This window comes from Protopterus annectens, chromosome 2.part1, assembly GCF_019279795.1.
Source record: "Protopterus annectens isolate FY-2018-M chromosome 2.part1, PAN1.0, whole genome shotgun sequence".
NCBI classification, from domain to species: Eukaryota; Metazoa; Chordata; order Ceratodontiformes; family Protopteridae; genus Protopterus; species Protopterus annectens.
Genome location: NC_056729.1, coordinates 467,658,957 through 467,678,936, shown reverse-complemented (window position 1 = coordinate 467,678,936; position 19,980 = coordinate 467,658,957). Strand labels below are relative to the sequence as shown.

Genomic DNA, 19,980 nt, shown 5'->3' with positions numbered 1-19,980 from the left:
CAGTTATCCAATTTAAACGAGCTGACTATAAACAATTTTTTTCAATAGAGAAAAACAAAGGTAAGAAGAGCCCTCTAACTAACACGGACTATTAAAAGTGTTACGTGGAGGCAGAGGTAGGGAGAATAAGGCCTAGCGGAAAATGATGGCCAACAGCAGAAAAATAGGCAGAACAAAGCGGAAATAACAAAACTAGCAGCAAGCTAGTTATCTAGAACAGTAAAATATAAGAATAAGCAATCTCCAACAATAACGACAATGAGTATACCTAGCCAGAGCCAGTAGAACGAGCACCCGATCTTGTTTAGCGGCAAATGAGAAATGGGGAGCTTTCCTAGTGCATGCTGGGATAAAGTTTAGCTACGAGCTAGTGGAAGACGTCGAGCTTGTATACAAGGCAGTGTCGGATCCGAACCCATCCTGGTAAGAATAAATGTGAGCTAGTACAACATATCAGTACTGAATTAATCCCACTATTTCTTGACTGATCTATTAAAGAATTACTATTCCCTGGTTCACTTGCTAAAGCAAAGCAAGATGAAGTAGGTGAAGGGTTTTACTTTGTCAGGTTCCAAAAACAGAGTGCTCTGAAACTTCAGTCTCATGTAGCATATTTTAGTGATGGACCACAGAATGACATCCCATGCATCTGGTCATCTGACTTCTGGTTCCCGTGCTACCCCTTGGCTAGAAACTGAACCAGAATTTAGCAAGTGTGTGTTACCATACACACAGAGCTTTGTCGAGGTGTGTTATAGCATCTGGAAGCTATAAAATCAAACACTTCCACTCTTCCTACAGGGGCTAATAAACCACTCTCAGACACAGGCAATTCATCTCTGGCTGCAGTCAGGCCTGTGAGATACAATCATTATGGCCTAAATTAAGTAATTTAATTTCTTACTAGTTTTCAAAGTTAGCTGGACTGAGCTTAACCTCTTCTATTCCAGTATACTCACTCTGTTAACATATATACATTTCCTTGGTTACAATACAGTCAGGACCCACTGTCAGTACATTTTTAAGACAAGTAGCTTTACAAATGCATGTTTCAACACAAACATGTACAAATCAGTTTGATATACAAATGAAGCATAATTCTTTGTAAAATTCCAGCTAGCTGTGCTGTCATATGTTACACATCCACTGCCCTACTTCCCCTGGCACAGCTGGCATTGTCACAAGGGATGAAATTACAATGAAACTGGAATCAATTCTCTCACGTAACAAACCAGACATAAAACAGGTTGTCAGAACACATACACACCACCTCTCACACAAAATGAGGTCAAGAGACAAACCCACATACATGGAGGTACTCACTAGAAGCCTACCAAAAGATCAGAGACCTCCCAAAAGAAAAACACTTGCACATATTGCTATGCAAATAGAAACCACTACACGACACATAGTGTCTCAGCAAATAAGTCCCTAAGGCAAAACACCTCAAAACCTAATGTCTTGGTCATAAAAGTATAAAAAGCAGCTTCCACCAAAACAAGAGGATACAATTCTTCTTTTTAATAAAATGTAGTTCTTAAAAGCATACAAAAAGACTCAGGCCAAAACCAGAAAAAAAATGGATAAGCGCTTTCAGTGTATAACCTTCATCAGATCCTTAGTTTTTCATCCTCTGAGTTACTTGTATTTAAATTGAGAGCAACCAAAAACTTCAATTAAGTAATTAACACACCCTTTTGTCTTGCATCCCCATTAAGGAACCATGCAGGTCAATAGCAATGTCCATATCAAACGCACCCTCTTAAGTCAAAGATGCCACTAGTATTTCCTATTGAGACTGCATTTTTTAATCTGTCTCAGTGGTACAATATGGTTAAATCCTGGTGGAAAATTAGCTCTTAGGTTCATAATCCACCTCATTTCTTCTCTTTCAGTAATATTGAAAAGATCTCCTTTATGAACTCCGTCATTTACTTGGGAAATCACTATAAAGGTAAACTTATGCTCATTATACTCTCGTATGTGTCCGTACAAAGCATTAGTGTCTATTTTGCTTTTTTATGTCCAACTGTTGTCGCAGAATGCGCTCTTTAAACTTCCTATTCATCTTGCCTACATAGTAGGCTTGGCAGGAATCACACAGAGCTACATAAGTCACGTTTTTAGTATTACAATTCGTGAAGCCATAATATCTATAAATTGTGTGCGTTAGGATCTTCAAAAATATTTGTGGTGTTAATGAAGTTGCATGCCTTACAAAAGCCACATTTTCATGTACCCGTCACCTTATTCCTTCTTCTTGTATTTGTATTCAATTGCCCACCATGGCTGCACAGCAGACCTTTTAAATTCTTCTTATTCTTGAACGTAAAGTGGGGATAATCCCCTACAATATTCTTAATCTTAGTATCTGCTGTAAAGGACAGGCCAATATTTCCTAATGATGTTGCAAATATCAGAGCAATTAGTACTGAATGTAAGCATACATCTTAGGATACTTCATTAGTACATTTGGCCATGTGTGTTCTCTTAAGAGTACAAAGGCATTCCTCTTTGTTGGCGTAAGGTCATGGCTTTTTCCAGGTCCATATTTATTCTTCCTTCATTATAACCCCTTGCTGTAAATGTTTATTATTAACTTAGCTTGTTCAGACATGAAAGTATCATCATTTGTACATAACCTAGACACCCGAATAAAGTACAGTTTACCATAAATGTAGATGTTAGAGTGTATTCACTGTTGCAGTCATCACATTTGGGTTATCTGCCTGCAGGTAGCCCTCAGCTGGCCTGAATACCAGAGTCTTGGATTCCTGCGTCTTATGCTGCATCTTCCATGACGTCAGGGGTATAAAACATGCAACAGACGCCATTACATCAGCTTTTCTTGCCCCAGATGTCAAGTGCTCCCACAATGGGAAGCAATTATATGTTATGGTACACCTCCATCAAAAAGCAAATACACCAGAAAACTTAAATACACTAAACAAGAAGTAAAGGTAGAGACAAGAGAAGTCAGGGGGCTGGAGGGAGGGTAACTAGGACTGCAACAGTGAATACACTCGAACATCTACATGTATGGTAAGTGTACATAACTGTACTATGTTCTTCATGTTTCACTGCTGCAGTCATCACATTTGGGTTAATTCCCAAAGCTAAGGAAGGGAGAAGGAAGTTAGAGAGCATTAAGGCCAGCTATTAAGCCCTGCAAGATTGCAGTGGCAAAACCAGCTCTGGGATTTAGAAAAAATAGGCATGTGATAATGCCTGGTGAAGGTATGTACAGAGCTCCAGGTAGCAGCTTCTAGGATGTCCCTGGTAGGGTCTCCTCTGAGAAAGGCTGCAGAGGTAGATGCAGCCCTGGTGGAATGTGATCTTATCCCCTTGTGGGGTAGGTTTTCCATGGTGCTTATAGCAGAAATGAATGCAACGGGCTATCCATTTAGAAATGGTTTGCTTTGAAATGGCCTTCACATCTGCCCCTGCAGCAAAGCCAACTAGCAGCTGTTCAGATTTTATGAGGCTTAGTCCTGTCCAAATAAAATCTAAGTTCTCTGTGCACATCCAAAGAGTGCAGTAATCTTTCTCCTTTGTTTTTTGGATTAGGGGGAAAAAGTAGGCAAATGAATGGACTGATTTAGGGCCACTAGGCACCACCTTGGGTATAAAGGAAGGATTAGTCCGGATGGAAACCCTGTCTGCGTGGAAGATAATTAAGGGCTCCACTGCCATGAAGGCCTGTAATTCAGACACTCTTCTTGCTGAAGTGATGGCTAGAAGGAAGGCTGTTTTCCAAGAAAGAATTTTCAACTCTGCTGTGGCAGCTGGCTCAAAGGGAGGGAGAGTGAGCTTTTCCAATACAAAGTTAAGGTCCCAGGCTGAAGTAAGGGCTCTCCTGGGGGGGGGGGGTCTTAGGTTTTTGGTCCCTCTAAGGAATTGCTTTAGCAGGGGGTGAGAGAAGAGGGGTGGCTCAGTATTGTAATGTGCTGAAATGGCAGAGGCATGAAATGTAATTGACAAGGATAGGCCCTTGTGGAGCATTTCTGTTAAGTACTGAAGAGTATGAGAAGCTGGGCACCGTTTGTGCCCATCCCCTGAGTCTGGCTCCAGGAACAGTATCTTTTCCACTTTTCAGCATAGGATTTTCTAGTACTACGCCTCCTTGCCTCCAGAATGACATCTAGCATCTGCTTACTGAGGGATGCTATTGGAAAGCTCAAGGAATTAGCCAGGCTGCAAGGTTCAGGGTTTGAAGGAGGGTTTGAAGCTGGCCCGCTTGCTGAGACAGCAGGGGAAGGGATCCAAGGCAGGTGCCATGGTTCCAGCAGTGTCATACTGCGCAAGAGGGGGTACCAGTGCTGGCGTGGCCAGTCAGGTGCAATCAGTATTGTCTTTGACATGTCCTGATAGATCTTTAGCAGAACCTTCGAGCGGAGAGACAGATGGGGAAAGGCATAAACAGAGAGGCTTTCCCAGGTAAAGGACAGGGCATCCACTTTCCAAGCTTGACTAAGTCCTTGTGCAGAACTTGTCCAATTGGTAGTTCTGAGGGGAGGCAAACAGGTCTACCTCTGGAGTCCCCCATTTGTTCCTCAAGAGGTTGAATATTTTTGGTTCAGTTTCCATTCGTGTGGGTCCATGAGATTTCTGCTTAGGTTGTCTGCCAGTGAATTTAGCTTGCCTGGCAGGAATTGAGCTTGTAGGTGCACTTGGTAGCTCAAGGCTGTGTTCCACAGAGCCATGGCTAGTATCCAGAGAAGGTACGAGTGGGATCCCCCTGCTTATGTACCATATAACTGAGGTGTTGTCTGTCTTTACCAATAACTGTCCTGGAAGGATGCGGTCTGAAGGCTGTCAGAAATTCTGTACAGCTAACATTTGTTTTTGTTGATATGCAAGTGCATCTGTCTCTGGTTCCATTTGCCCTGAATGCACTGCCCTGCCAAGTGAGCCCCCCCCATGCATAGTCTGATGAGTCTGTTAGGGTGGCAGGGGGTAAAGTGAAAGGGAGCCCCTTGTTGTGGTAGCAGGCCTCTGCCCACCAAAGGAACTCTGTCTTTATACAAGGAATGATAGGAATCATTGATTCCAGGTCCTGAGAATGTTGACTCCATAGGCTTTTTAGATACCATTGTAGCTTCCTCATATGCAGTCCTGCATATGGAATCAGTAGAATGCAAGAGACCATGAACCACAGGGCTTGCAAAATTTTACTTGCAGATAGTTGGGGCTTTGTGGCCAAAAGTTTGAAGTAGGTTGTCAAATAAACTTGTTACTCTGGAGTGAGGAAAGCCATCTGGGAAGTTGTGTTCAAGCTTGCTCCCAGGAATACAATCTGTTGGCAGGGTACTAGGTGAGATTTCTTTTCGTTTATGGTGTATCCCAGTGAGGTTATAAGTTTCTTTACGAATGTCAGACATTTTAATAGCAAGTCCTGGCTTTGTGGCGGAATCAATCGTCCAAGTATGGGTATATTTGAATATTTCTCTGCCTGCAAAATGCAATGGATGGAGCCAGACACTGAATACCCTGGGGGCGCAGTAGATAAGCCAAAGGAAGTGCCAAGAACTGACAGTGCATGGAGGCTGCCCTGAACTGTAGGTATTTCCTGCAATATTCCCTTATTGGAATGTGCAGGTAAGCTTCCTTTAAGTCTAAGATTGCCAACCAGGCATCTTTGCCTAGCATAGGAAGCAGCTGTTGAAGTGTTAGCATTTTGAATTTTGGGATTATCAGGAAAGTGTTTAGAATAGAGAGGTCCAGGATAGGATGCCAGGAGCTGTCTTTTCTAGGTAACAGGAAAAGTCTTGAATAAAACCGTTGTCCCCTTTGTTCTGTTATGACAGGCTGAATATCCCTGATACTTAGAAGAGAGAGAACAGTCTGTTGGGCCTCCGCCCACTGATTTGGGGGTAGGTCTGGCCAACCATTTGGGGTTGGCAGGGTGTGGAAGTAGAATCTGTATCATTGGGAAACTATTTAAAACCCATTTGTCCTGGGTAACTAGTTCAGTTTTTTTGCATGCAGGACGAGGTTTTCCTCCTAAGGGAGCAGGAAGCTCAGTAGGGCTTGGAAGGGCTAAGGATAAATCATTGTGCCATTTTTCCGTAGGGGGGTGGCTTACTACTCCCTGCTTTGGAAGTGGGGAGCCCCCCACTGCTTAGGCCTGTGTGCAGCCTGAAACTGTAACCTGGGTGGTCAGCTGTTCCTGGGTTTGGACTGAAGGCCTGGAAGAGACTGGAAAGGACCAATTCTTTGAAGGCCAATACCTACTAAATCTGGGAGGCTGTACTCGTATGAAATCTAACAGTTTGCATAGATTTATTTTTTTTCCCCATCCTTCTGAGGACTTCTGCTTTGTTGCCAAACAGGCGGTCTTGGTTTAAGGGAGCATCCAGTAATTTAGCTTTAACATGATATGGCAAGTTTTGCTCCTTAAGTCAAGCATGCCTTCTTAGTACAGAACCAGTGACAGCAGCCCTGCAAGATGCTTCTAGAGAGTCAAAACCACATTGCAAAGTATGTTTACCAACTTGTTCTGCACAATGCATTAAATCCTGTAATTCTGTGTGTTCAGCAGAGTCAGGAAACATCATTTTCTGTTTTAGTCCCATAATATGCTGCTGGTACTTTAACATATGAAACTGGCAATTTAAAGTCCTAATGGCCAAAGTAGCAGAAGTGTATACCTTCTTATCCAATTTGTCCAGGGCTCTAGAATCTCTATTAGAATGGGTAGGATTTTTGGCAGCAGTAGCCTTAATGCCTTTTGGTCCTTGGGAAATGGTCTCTGGATCTGCAATAGGTTTCTTGAACAGAAACTTGAGAGTCAGGTACTCTACCTCCAGCTCCCAGAAAACCTGACGGGTATTAAAGTGTCTGGGGAAAGGCTAGATTCCAAGAAAGCATCATCTACAATGTCCAGAACAGGAGGGCTAGCTAAAGGTCTGTGTTGAGGAAGGAGTAAGAATTCCCTAAGCCTCTTTTTGGAGTCAGAGTAATCTTGGCCTTCCCAGTGGAAATGCTCCCCAAGAGTGTGTGCAAGGTTTCACCAAAAGAAAAATCTTCTGGATGGGAAGCAGAGTGAATGGAATTCTCTGCATCAGAATCCCATAGGTAGATAAGGGCAAATCCTGGTCATCAGAAGGAACAGAAATATCAGATTCCTGATCGGAAGAATCAGAAGGAAATTCAGTTCTAAGTCTCAGAGAGGGAAAGCTGGCTTCCTCTAATTAAATGTAATAAGGTCTTTGGCCATTCTAAGCATTTCTTTTTTAGGCATATGGGCCTGAACATGTAGTTGGGACATCAGTTTTCTAGGCGTTGCTCGAGTTTTAGGCCGGAATGAAGATAGTGTTGGTTTAAAATGCAAGTCTGTAGGCCTGAATACACCCTCAGAAGCCGGTGCCCGCACAGCGGCTCCGGACCCATCCAAGGTACAGACATCCTCAGGTTCCATAGTCGAAGAAGCATTTCGTGGCATACCGGACTCCGAATGGGTCTCAGTAGAGGCCTGAAAATCTGAGGTAGCGGGTATCAGGGGCTGCGAAAGCACCTCACTGAGTACCGGCAGGCTGGTGACTAGCTTAATGGAAGTGTCGGCAGTTTTGGACCTATGCGGTCTTGTCTTTATCTTTACGTTTTTTCAGAAAACTGGTAGTCAGATGGCTTAATGAAGCCATTTCGGAGTAATGATACAGAGTACCAAAATAATTTGCTGCAAATATAGCCCGACGACAAATAGTTCAGGGGTTGAACAAGGCACAAAACAGACAGCGAGGGACGTCGGGGTCTGGGCCTAAGCAAGAGATGCAGTACGAATGAAGATCTTTATGAGGTATTTGCTTTCCAAAGGTAAGACCATTGTTAAATTTTACTGACATCGGTTGGAGCAAGAAAAAAAAAGATTCCCACCGGGGGTACTTATCTTTTTTGAAGACTTCGGTTCTGAAACTCGAAAATTTCAGGAGTCTGCTGACTGGCACCTGCCAACTGCTTCTGCTTCGGGCACTGCACGGTAAGAAAGACTGATGTAATCGCATCGGCTGCATGTTTTATACCCCTGACGACCTGACATCATGGAAGATACAGCATCAGATGCAGGAATCCAAGACTCTGGTATTCAAGCCGGCTGAGGGCTACCTGCAGGCAGATAACACAAATGTGATGCCTGCAACAGTGAAACACGAAGAACATCTTGATTTTCCACTATATTTTTGCAAATATGTCTTGGGTGCATGCTTGAATAGTGCAACATATGGTTCTTCCACATTGATTTCCTGTACAGAGTTGTTTCAATACCTTTACCTTCTTCTAGAGTTAATTTAACATCTAGAAATTCAATGTCATGGTCTGATGATTTTACTTTAAATCTCAGAAAAATGGTGGTATTAGTTGGATACTCTGTAAATTCCTGGAGCTGTTCTCCTTCCCATACAATAATGATGTCGTCCACAAATATGTTTTAAAATATAGTGCGTTCCTTCCAGCAATTGACAATGTCCTCCTTCCCTCATCTCTCCCACTGAGCTAGCACTAGATTAGCATAACTATTGGCACAGGGGGTGCCCATGGCCACCCCCCATTTCTGCCAATAGTATTCTTCACCATGAACAAATACATTTCCCAGTATCAATTCCAATAGGTCACAGACCAAATTGATGTTAATATCAATCTAGTCTATATTGATGTGTAAAAACACGTATGGCCTCTATCCCATATTCATTGGGAATACAGGTGAAGACTATTTACATCCATCGTGACCAATCTAATGCCAGCATACGAGTCAAGCTGTTCCATTCTTGCATAAAGCCTCTCTAATAACTGTGCTGTATCCTTCAGCACTGTTCGTGCATACAGTAACAATTTTTTTGAGCTCTGCTTCAACAAATAGAGCAGTTCCGTGATCCACCCCCTGCCTGATACTATAGGGCGTAGGGGTGGATCATTGGGATTTTTATGGATCTTCGGGAGACCCTTAATTATAGGTACAGCTGGATGTTCCACATTAAAGAATTCATATAAGTCCTTGTCTATCTCTCTAGACATCAGCTTATCATACAAGGAATCTTTCACATTGTATATCAATCTTTGCATAGGATTCTTATTTATTTTACAATAGGTCTGGACATCTTGCAACAAATCTTGCATCCTCCGAGCATAGTGTGTGGAATCCATCACCACTATTGCTACTCCTTTATCTGCTGGCTTGATCACCATTTCCTTATTCTGTTGCAATTCCTTCATTGCAAGGTGTTCATTAGGTGATAAGTTGTGATAGTGTCTCATTTTACCTTCATCTTTGCGACGGACTACTTCATTCTCAGTCTTATGAACATATCTACAGTTGGGTGATTGAGAGGCATAAATATACTGGGTTTCTTAAAAGTAGATATTTTTTGTGGAGATGTATCTTTACTCTGATCCATATTGTCATTACCAAAGATATATTTCAGAGTGATATTTCTACCAAAATATCTCAAATCAGTTGTAAATTTGCTCAAGTCAGACTGAATTGAGGGTATAAAACTTAACCCTTTCTGTAACACATTAAACTGATCATTTGTCAATGGCAAACTAGACAAGCTGAATACTAAAGAATCCATGTCTAGTGATTCATCACACTGTCACCTTCCTTTTCTTCCTCTCTGCTCTCGACATCCTTGAGCTCTTCGGTTGGATTAAAAAAGGGTGTTGTTGAAAAATAGGTGCATGATTTGAGCCTTTCTTTGGTATGGCTCCTACTTCTTTACTATTTAAACTATCAGTTTCCACTGGTGGACCACAAATGTCTCCCATTTCACGGTTTTCACCTCCACTGCCTTGTGAAAAAGGTCATTTCTATTACTTCCGTTCCAGCCAGCACTACACTGCCATTAGCCTTACTGGTCTTCAGACTCTGGGTAATTACATCTTTTTGCTGTTCTTTAGCATCCGAGCTGCTGTGTATTTCCGCTTGCACATTCACCCAGTGTATCGGCTTTCTTATTTCACCGTTTGTAGCAGGAGTATTAAGACTGTATATTCCTGCTCTGCATTTTTCTATCTTTGGGCTATTCAAACAATTGTCCAGTTTTAAAGTCATTAACTCATTCCCTCCAGTACAACTCTTTTGAGTGTGTACTTTTAACTCGTAGTGGGTGTGGCCTGAGCCTTTAAAAATAAAGTTATCACATTACAATTCTAACAAATACTCATTGACAGAGGTCAAACATCAATACAATTCGGTTTGCCATCTTCCAGTGGCATAGCCGACTCCATGTGGGAGTTGGTAGCGGCCTGCAACTCTAAAGTAGCGGACGTCAGGGGCCGCAAAAGCACCTCACTGAGAACCGGCGACCGGCTTAGGAGAAGCTTCGTTGTCGGTTTTGGGTTTTCTTTTTCTTTGCGTTTTTGTGAACTCCGGCAGTCGGATGGCTATCAGACGACATTTCTGGATAATTAAACCTGCGTCCAAAATAGTTTAATGCAAAATCATACCGACACTTAATAGTGCGTTGGTTAAATCTAGCACAAAACAGACAACCTGAAAGGTTATTGTCAGGGCCTAGGCAAGGAATACAGTATGAATGAAAGTCCTTATGAGGTATTTGCTTCCCACAAGAAATACAATTATTAACTTTTTCTGACATCGGTCTGGAGCAAGAAAAAAGTTTCCCCAACGGGGTACTTAGCTTTACAGAAGACTTCGGATCTGAAATTCGAACATGAAAATCTCAGCAGTCGGCCGATCGGCACTTGCGAACTGCTTCTGCTTCGGGCACCGCGCAAGAAAGACTAAAGAAAAAGGTGCCGGCCACATCTTTTATACCCCTGACGTCAGGGAAGGGCCGACAGCAGCCGACGCAGGACCCAGGACTTTGGAATTCGGGCCGACTGAGGGCAACCTGCCAGCAGGATTACTCAAATGTAAGACTGCAACAGTGAAACACGAAGAACATCTGCAGATGCACCTGGAGGCTTCACTCGGATGTAATGAGTTAAAATCCCTTTTCAACTTACTTTTAATGTTCTTAAGTTCATCATGTATATCAAGTTTCTCCTGTAGCCTTTCAAGTTTCATTATATTATTGTCCGAAAGTTTCAACTGCTCCAACTTGCTCTGTTTTCAATGAACGCCAAAGCCTCTTCTTCCTGCGGCTTAAAGTTTATTAGGAGCTTCATATATCGAAAACTAGTTTCGATATTAATTTGCTGCCATTTGGCAAGCAGCTCTGGATATGTTGCCATAACTCGGCATTCACCTAACTTAGTCCCTTGATATTACACTATGATAAAGACAAACTGGAGAAATTTCGCCAAAAACAACCACTAAACCAAAAAAACAGGCGAAGAAAGCGGAGATTGCAAACTAGCAAAAATAGCATAAAATAGAACAAAGAGCTTTGGATACTATTTTTGCTGGCTTGCGATCTCCCCTTTCTTCACCTTGTTTTTTGGTACATTATGATGAAAGCAAGTTTCCATGTGGAAGCGTTGCCTCTGTAATCTTTTAAGTTTATAAGCAACATTTTCTACTTCATTGTAAATGTGTTCAAAATCAACACTTGTTTCTTCACTTAGTACACAATTAGTTCCATCATTCAAGTTCAAATGAAACGGCGGGTTTGCAATACCAGGTCTATATTAGAACACGGAACATTCAAAATGTCGAGTGTTCTAATATCGAAACCTAGCAATCGGGGGGGATGTTTTCCTAGGGAAAAAATTTGCTGTTCCAAAACACATACACACAACACAACCACACCAAAAAAAACAGCAATCCACACACGTATACCTAAACCCGTACACCTAACCCTACACTAAACTATACATACACCATTAACTGTCCACTTACCTTAACCCAAACCCTAAGGTCTGTCACTATCTCACAGTCACCTCACCCATGCCCTACTAACCCTAACTCACCTAACCCGCCCTAACCCACACGTCCACACAAATAGCACACTTACCTGAACCAGACCCGTAATTTTCCACCAGAGCGCTGAAAATACCAAAGCAACAGAAACGGACAACCAAATTATTTCCCTAGGAAAGAATTCGGTTTCCTGTTATTTTGATATTTTCAACAGGTCGATATTAGAACACCAGACATTTCAAATGTTCGGTGTTCTAATATAGACCCTGTAATACCTGTATTCAGTGAAGTATTCTTTTTCTGCATCATTTCAGTATTTAAAATGTTCCCTGCTTCCACAGTCTGCATGGAATTTGAGATGTCCAGCTCACTTGGTAAGGTGCTTGACAAAATAAGCACAACCAAAAACAAAAGAAAAAAAGCACCTTTAAAGGAAGCCCGACTCAACAGACAATAACAAAAGTATAAAAAGCAGCTTCCACCAAAACGAGAGGATAAAAATCTTCTTTAATAAAATGCAGTTCTTAAAAGCATACAAAAAGTCTCAGGCCAAAACCAGAAAAAAATGGATAAGTGCTTTCAGTGTACAACCTTCATCAGATCCTTACCTCTGAGTTACTTATATTTAAATTGAGAGCAACAAAGTTCAATTAAGTAATTAACACACCCTTTAGTCTTCCATCCCATTGTCTTGGTCATAGATAACTTGGAGAAGGTCACAGTCAGCTGCTTGTTAGGTGCCAGGATCAGTCAAATCACACATGCCCTCAAGTCATTCAGCAACAAGTACCATTATGACTCTGTCATAGTCTATGTTGGGGTGAATGACTTAAGACGCACCTCTATGAACTCTGTGTGCCCCAAGCAGGCATGACCCTAGCCCTAAGCAGCATTCTACCTTCAACCAGGATGATGCCACAATACAAAAAATGATCGAATTCAACAACTGGCTTAGCTTGTGGTGTATGCCCAGTGGGATCCAGTATCTGTTACCTGGGAATATATGGTCGACAGGCCAAGCTACTTTGCCAGAGATGGTCTGCACCAGTCTCCTCTAGGCTTTTGGATACTGGTAAAGGTGCTTGCCTCCTCCATCCTGCCTTTTTTAGGCAATGTCAAAACCACAAAACTTCCAATGCAACAAAAAACACTCAAGACAAACTCAAGGTTCTGCTGCTTAATGCTAGGAGTCTAAATATGAAACTGCACTCCCTAGAAGTAATCCTCATCTTGGAAGATGCTGACATCAGTGCAGTCATGGAGACATGGTTCAAGGCCATGGAGAACACTGTGGCTGTGCAAGGCTACAAAGTCTTCCACACGTTCAGACCTCAAAATGTGTGAAAGAACCAAAGGAGGAGGTGAATAAAGAAGTTATGTACTCACCATTAACGTTCCATCCGAGTAGGTAACTTCATTTGTCAGCAACCTGTGGGTATTGGATCCGAGCTGGCAGCTTTCCAAGCTAGAGATCAGAGCTCCAAGCTCCTCCCCCTTACCCATAATACCCTGCCACCTCCTTCCAATCCCCAGATCGCGTTTGCCCACCTATATAACCTCACCATGACAAAACAACAACAACCTGGAGAATCCTAACCTAAGGATTAACAAATGACCTGGACAAACCCAGTGTTCAGGAAGCCAAAGAACCAGGTTAGGGGGAAGGAGGGAGGGTCGGTTACTGACAAATGAAGTTACCTACTCAGATGGAACGTTATGGTGAGTACATAACTATCTGACGCAGGAAACTCATTTGATCATAAACATGTGGGACAGAGTCCCCAGCTACCAAAAAACTTGGGAGGTCCTCAAGGAAGGATATTCCGGAGCACTGCAGAGCCAAAAGCCGCCCTTCCTCTAGACACTAAATCCAATTTATAGTGAGAGATAAAGGTATGAGGGGATGCCCAAGTAGCCGCAGAACAAATGTCATCCAAGGGAATTCTCGAGCAGAATGCAGCAGATGTAGCCACAGAACGGGTAGAGAGCGTGAACCCCAGTAGGCTCTGGCAGGCCAGATAGTTTATATGTGAGCAGAATGCAATTCGAAATCCATCTGGCCAGAGTCACCTTCGACACAGGCTTACCCAAGAAAAGTTTAGCAAGACAGACAAAGCGCTGATCAGACTTGCGGAAGACCGCTGTTCTGTGTAAATAAAAACGTAACTTGTCTATGAAAATCTAACAAATGAAGTTTGTACGCCCCTTTGTTTTGATAGTTAGGGAAAAAAAAACTGGGAGATTAATGGACGGACTGATGTTAGTCTCGGAGGCCACTTTAGGTAGGAAAGATGGATTAATCCTGAGAGAGACCCTGTCCTTATGGAAAACCAGATACGGGGCTCTAATACAGAGAGCTTGAAGCTCAGACACCCTTTTAGCGGAGGTAATGGCTTCCAAAGAGGCAGTTTTCCAGAACAACAATTTCAAATCAACAGAAGCTGCAGGTTCAAAAGGAGGTCCAGTTAGAGCTTGAAGGACCAAGGGTCAGATTCCATGGAGGGACGGGTTCCTAACAGGGGGTCTCAAGAGAAACATACCTTTCAGAAAGGTCTTACAAATCTTGGTGGAAGTGAGGGGACTGAGATTATCTCCAATGTGAAAATGCGAGATGGCAGCCATTTGAACCTTTACAGTAGAAGAACAGGCCCCTTGCTGAAAAATATAGGATAGAAAATCGAGCACTGCTGGGATGGGCGCAGTGAAAGGGTCCAAATTCCAATGAGACGCCAAGATAGAAAACCGCTTCCATTTACTACTGTAAACTTTCCTGGTAGAAGGCTTATGCGCCGCTACCAGGATAGATCTAACTGCAGACGAGATACCGGGAGTCCTAGCAACTAATGGAACTGATCAACCACGCTGAGAGCTTGAGATCGACCAGGTTTGGGGGTTTCAATCCCGAAGGATGAGATATTAGATCCGGGATGGGATCCAAGATCCAGAGAGGAGCTATAAGATGAGACCAGGTTTGACGAGGCCAGAATGGGGCTATGAGGATAATCTTGTTATCAAACAGACGAGCTTTCTGTAAGAATTTTGTTATCAATGGAAGAGGAGGATAAGCATACAGAAGACCGGGTGGCCAAGCATGGACTAGAGCGTCCCTGGGGCTTTCCCCCTGAGGGGGAATTAGAGTGAAAAACTCACTGCACTTCGCGTTGGAAGGTGACGCGAAGAGATCACAGCAAGGCTGACCCCACTTGCGGAAGTTCTGTTTCGCTACTAAGGGATTCAGAGACCACCCGTAAGGCGAGAGGATAGTTCGACTCAAGTTTGTCCGCTAGGATGTTGGACCGACCCGGAATGTGCGTTGCTAACAGAAAACGGTTGGTGGATATCGCCCAATCACAAACTCTAATGGCCTCTCGACAAAGAGGATAAGACCTGGTCCCCCACTGTTTGCTGATGTTTTAGACCACCGACATGTTGTCTGACTGAATCGCAATAGTCCCTGGAGGGAGAAAGGCATGAAGGGCTTGCAATGCTAGAAGCACCGCTCTCATCTCCAGAACACTGATATGCAGAATGGTCTTGGTCTAGTCCACGTACCTTGAACAGTTCTGCCCGTGTAATGCCCCCCTCACCCAAGACGAGAAGCGTCCGTGGTCACAGTGGCTTGGGGTTTCGGCATAAACGGTCGTCCTTCCCGAAGCTCTCGGGAGTGGAGCCACCACATGAGGGAATTTCTGCAAACTCTGCTGAGAGGAATCGGTAAGTCCAATGGGTGGTGAAGGATGGACCACTGAACCTACAATGCCCACTGGAGAATCCTCATGTGCAAGCCAGCTAAGGGCACGAAGTTGATTGCAGCTGCCATGGACCCTAGAGCTCTCACTCCGCTGACGGGGCAGGTGACTGAAGGGCTAAAATGTGTAAGGTCAAACTGTAAAGTCTGTCTGACATCAAGAAGGCCTTGGTCTGAAGCGTGTCTATCCTGGACCCTATGAACTCCAAGACTTGAACTGGTTGGAGGGATGACTTCAAGTTTATGGTGATCCTCAAATGGGACGCTAGAAGTAGGAAACAATCCCTGGCTAAGCAGAGTAGATGCCTGGTGGGGGTGGTAAGGAGCCAGTCGTCTAGGTAAGGAAAAAAGTACAGTTGTGTACCTACCATAAATGTAGATGTTAGAGTGTATTCACTGTTGCAGTCATTACACTTAGGTTATCCTGCTGGCAGGCTACCCGCAGCCGGCCTGAATTCCAAAGTCCTGGTCCGGCGTTCGTTGCTGTCGCCTCTTCCCTGACGTCAGTGCACCAGGGGTATAATAGATGCAGCAGACGCCATTTTCTTCAGTTACTAAAGTAACCGCATAGACGTGTTAGAAACAGATTTCAGAGTGGTCATGCGAGCCGAGAAAGTCTGTTCGTCCTTGGCCGACACGGACTCAGGGGGAGACTCAGCATATTCTTTCACCAGATCCAGCTGAAGTCTAATTACATGGGCCAAATAATTCAGCGCCCTTATAGAAAAGGTAACTGAAGCAAACATCCGCTTCCTGATACGATCCATCGTCCAAGACTCCTTATCAGAGGGATGGATCGAAGAACTATCCTGAGCAAGTTCCCGCTTGGTGGCTGCCGCCATCACCATGGCATCTACCAGGAAACCCTTACTCCAAGCCGTCCTGTCCACAGGGTGACTAAGAATCCTGTCTGGCCTCCTGGGGATTGGCTCTACAGTGTCTGGTTCCTTCCACGCCCTGGTAGTGATGAGGTCAACCAGGGGGTCGGCCGGAGGGGACACCCAAGAAGTAGACGGGCCTGCGAACGCCTCCAGGAACACAGACTCGTCCGAGGAAGGTTTTTGGGCTGACCACCCCCCGTTTAGGCGGAGCAATTCCATAATGTCTCCAAAGGAGACGTCCTCGGGGGGGGGGGGGGTGACCTGGGGGAACCTTCCCCTTCCTCCAAATCGGTGTCCTCCGTGAGAGATTCAGGGGAGTCCAAGTGCCGCCTCTTACACTTACGTTTGTGAGGGACCTCCTCGGTGGGACTATCCGAGGAGGGCTCACTAACAGGACCGTGTTCCGTCAGTGGAATGGGCTGGGGCGTCAACGCAGGCTGTCTCTGGGACTGGATAATGGAAGACGAGCCCAGCTGCAAGGAAGTAGGATCGGAATCCGAAGAAAGAGTAGGGGGTCTCGAACCTCTCGAGAGAACCCTCTCCACCACGTCGAAAGCAGAGGGTTAACCAATCTCTCTGGGCTACATGGTTAACACCCTCGGATCCGGTGTGGGGATCGGCACCGGAGCCGAAACGCTCGGACCCAAGAGGGAAGTGTGCTCCGACCGAAACGGAGCCGAGAACACACTGGCCTCCCCAGATCCGACGCACAGCTCTTGGCCTCGAGAGCTCGGATACGAACGGGGATCAGACAAACAAGGGCGTGGCCAGCGTCGAGGTAGCTATAACCATCGGCGCAGACTCCCTGGCTCCAGGACTCCTCAGATCCTAAGGCTCCGAAATCCGATAGTGGATCGGAGAAGGAGCCATCGGCGCAAAAAGTGGGGCTGAACTCCCCCCCGGAGGGGGGGGGGGGCAACAGCACTCCCATCTGCAGCTGGAATTCGAGGAAACGACGCATCATCCGGTCCATATCAGCGGAGAGACTGCGGGTCAACCTAGAGGCCACCGGAGCCGGCCGGGATGGCTGCCGCGATGAAAAAGATGGTCGGGCCTCCTCCTCTGGCTCCAGTGAGAAGTGTGGAGAACTGAGTCGAAGGGAGGAAGGCCCGGAGATCGTCTGAGGTGGGGAGAGCAGCTTGGCTGGCGGGGACGAGGGGGCAGAGTCAGCCCGCCACTTGTGGCTTCTATGCCTCTCTTTCTCCCTCTCTCTCCTCTCTTTCTTCTCTTTCCTAGAGTCCCTCTCTCCCTGGGAAGAAATGGGAGGTTGAGTCCCAGCCAGGGGAGAAGGAACAGGCTGAACAGACGCAGCAGCGGCTGTAGCCACTGAGGAAGAGGAGGAGGAATCCGACTCCGCGGGTAGAAGACCCGCCAGAATCAGCTTATTCCTCCTATCCCTCAGGGCCTGGGGGTTAAAAGCTGCACAAATTTGGCAGCCCGAAGACAAGTGCGGTACCCCCAGGCACAGGACACACTGAGTGTGGCCATCCGCTGGGGAAAGCTTATGGCCACACTCAGTGCACTTAGAAAAAATGGCCTTGGGGACCTCAGCCATAATACCCAATGAAAAAACACACTCGCCTCACACAAACACCTAAGGGGAAAAAGGGGAATTACTAGGCTTAAACTACGAGGGAACGGAGAAGGGGTTTAACTAGGGGATTAACTGTCCACACACACAAAAACTAAGATTTTGAAGAACTTTATTACTCACAGATTGCCTAACGATAGGAGCTCGAGAAACCCGTGCTTGACAAAGCCGCAGCAAACGAGATCTGGGGGTTGGAAGGAGGTGGCAGGGTGTTATGGGTAAGGGGAGAAGCTTGGAGCTCTGATCTCTAACTTGGAAAGCTGCCGGCTCGGATCCAGGTCGGATCCGATACTCACAGTTGATGATCAAATGAAGTTTCCTACTTCAGATCAGTCTTTATTAAAGCCAAGTACAACTAGAAACAGGTCAAACAGTACAACTCTCTTGAATCCCTCCATGTCCAATTAGCTACAGGCAAAATACCCTACCACATCACTGCTAGCTAAACGTCCCCCAGCATGAACCAAGAAAAGCACACCGCCTATCTGGACCAACACCTTAGTCATGGGAGATTTCAACTATCATTACATTGACTGGGTGACAACATGTGGGCACAAACAGGCTTGCCTAGAGGTTCCTGGACTTTGTCAATACAAATGCTCTGGAACAGATTGTCTGCACCCCAACAATGGGCTCAAATGTACAGGGGGGGGGGTCACTGCACTCCCCCATGTGATGCCCTCCTAGGTAAGGTCAGACCATAAATCAGTCTTGCTCGAAGTAAATATAGAACCGGTCACCACCACAGGAGCAAAAAAACTTTTACAAAGCAACCTATAGCCTACTTAGTGATGGTATAAAAAGTTTTGTACCCCCTGCAACTACAGACAATGACTCCTATGCAGAGGTGTACAGAAATGCCCTGTATAAACACAAAGCAACTGTATAGAGTCTGCTGTGCCTGACTGGATTAAAACTAGGTCCTTCTGAAAAAAACAAGCCACCCTGGTGGACCTAAAGTATAAACAGGTTATATAACAAAAGGAAGAATCTGATGTCTACAAAAAAAAAAAAGAGGGAACTGACTCAGCAGAGGAAGAATTCCCTCCACAGCTTGAACAAGCAAATCAGAAATATTCTAAAGTCCTTTAAAGCTAATTATGAAGGTAAAATAGCATCCCTAGCTAAGGATAATCATAAGGCATTCTTTAACTACGTCCAAAACCTGAAAGGGAATGCCCAGCTATGTGCTGAACTGATAGTAGATTGTACCACTCAAACTATACTGGAGGAAATTGTCAACCTGCTAGCTGACAGACTTGGCACAAACTTCACCCCCTATCCCCACCAGCCATACCTCAAATCATACTTGCAAAGGTCCTCTGCTAGAATCTCTAGAGATAAAGTCCTAACTACACACTTAAAGGCCAAAAACACAACCTCAACGGGGCCAGATAACATTCCTGGTCGCTTATTAAGCGATCTAAAACAGGACCTACCAGACCCATTTGGCATTCTCTAACTATAGCCTGAGAACTGGCTTTGTTCCAGCAGAGTGGAGAAAGTACAGTTGTGTACACTTACCATAAATGCAGATGTTAGAGTGTACTCACTGTTGCAGTCATCACATTTGGATTATTTGCTTGCAGTAGCCCTCAGTAGGCCTGATTATCAAAGCCTTGGGTCCTGCGTTGATTGCTGTCTCATCTTCCATGATGTCAGGTAATCATGGGTATAAAGCATGCAGCCGTTTCTTGCCCCAGATGTCAGGTGCCCCCCTAATGGGAAGCAATTAAATATATATATATATATATATATATATATATATATATATATATATATATATATATATATATATAAACAAGGTTATACCTCCAACAAAAACGCAAATACACCAAAAAGCTTTTAAGCATAGTTAAAAAGGAAAATAGGTATAGCCAAAAGAAGTCAAGGAGATGGAGGGAGGGTAACCAGGACTGCAACAGTGAATACACTCTAACAT

At 44.6% G+C, this 19,980-nt stretch overlaps 1 protein-coding gene across 1 annotated transcript in view; it reads right to left on the bottom strand.

Moving 5' to 3' along the window:
• ABCE1 (ATP binding cassette subfamily E member 1) overlaps positions 1-19,980 on the bottom strand; it is a 1,045,252-nt gene that overhangs the window by 833,143 nt on the left and 192,129 nt on the right. The window lies entirely within an intron of this gene.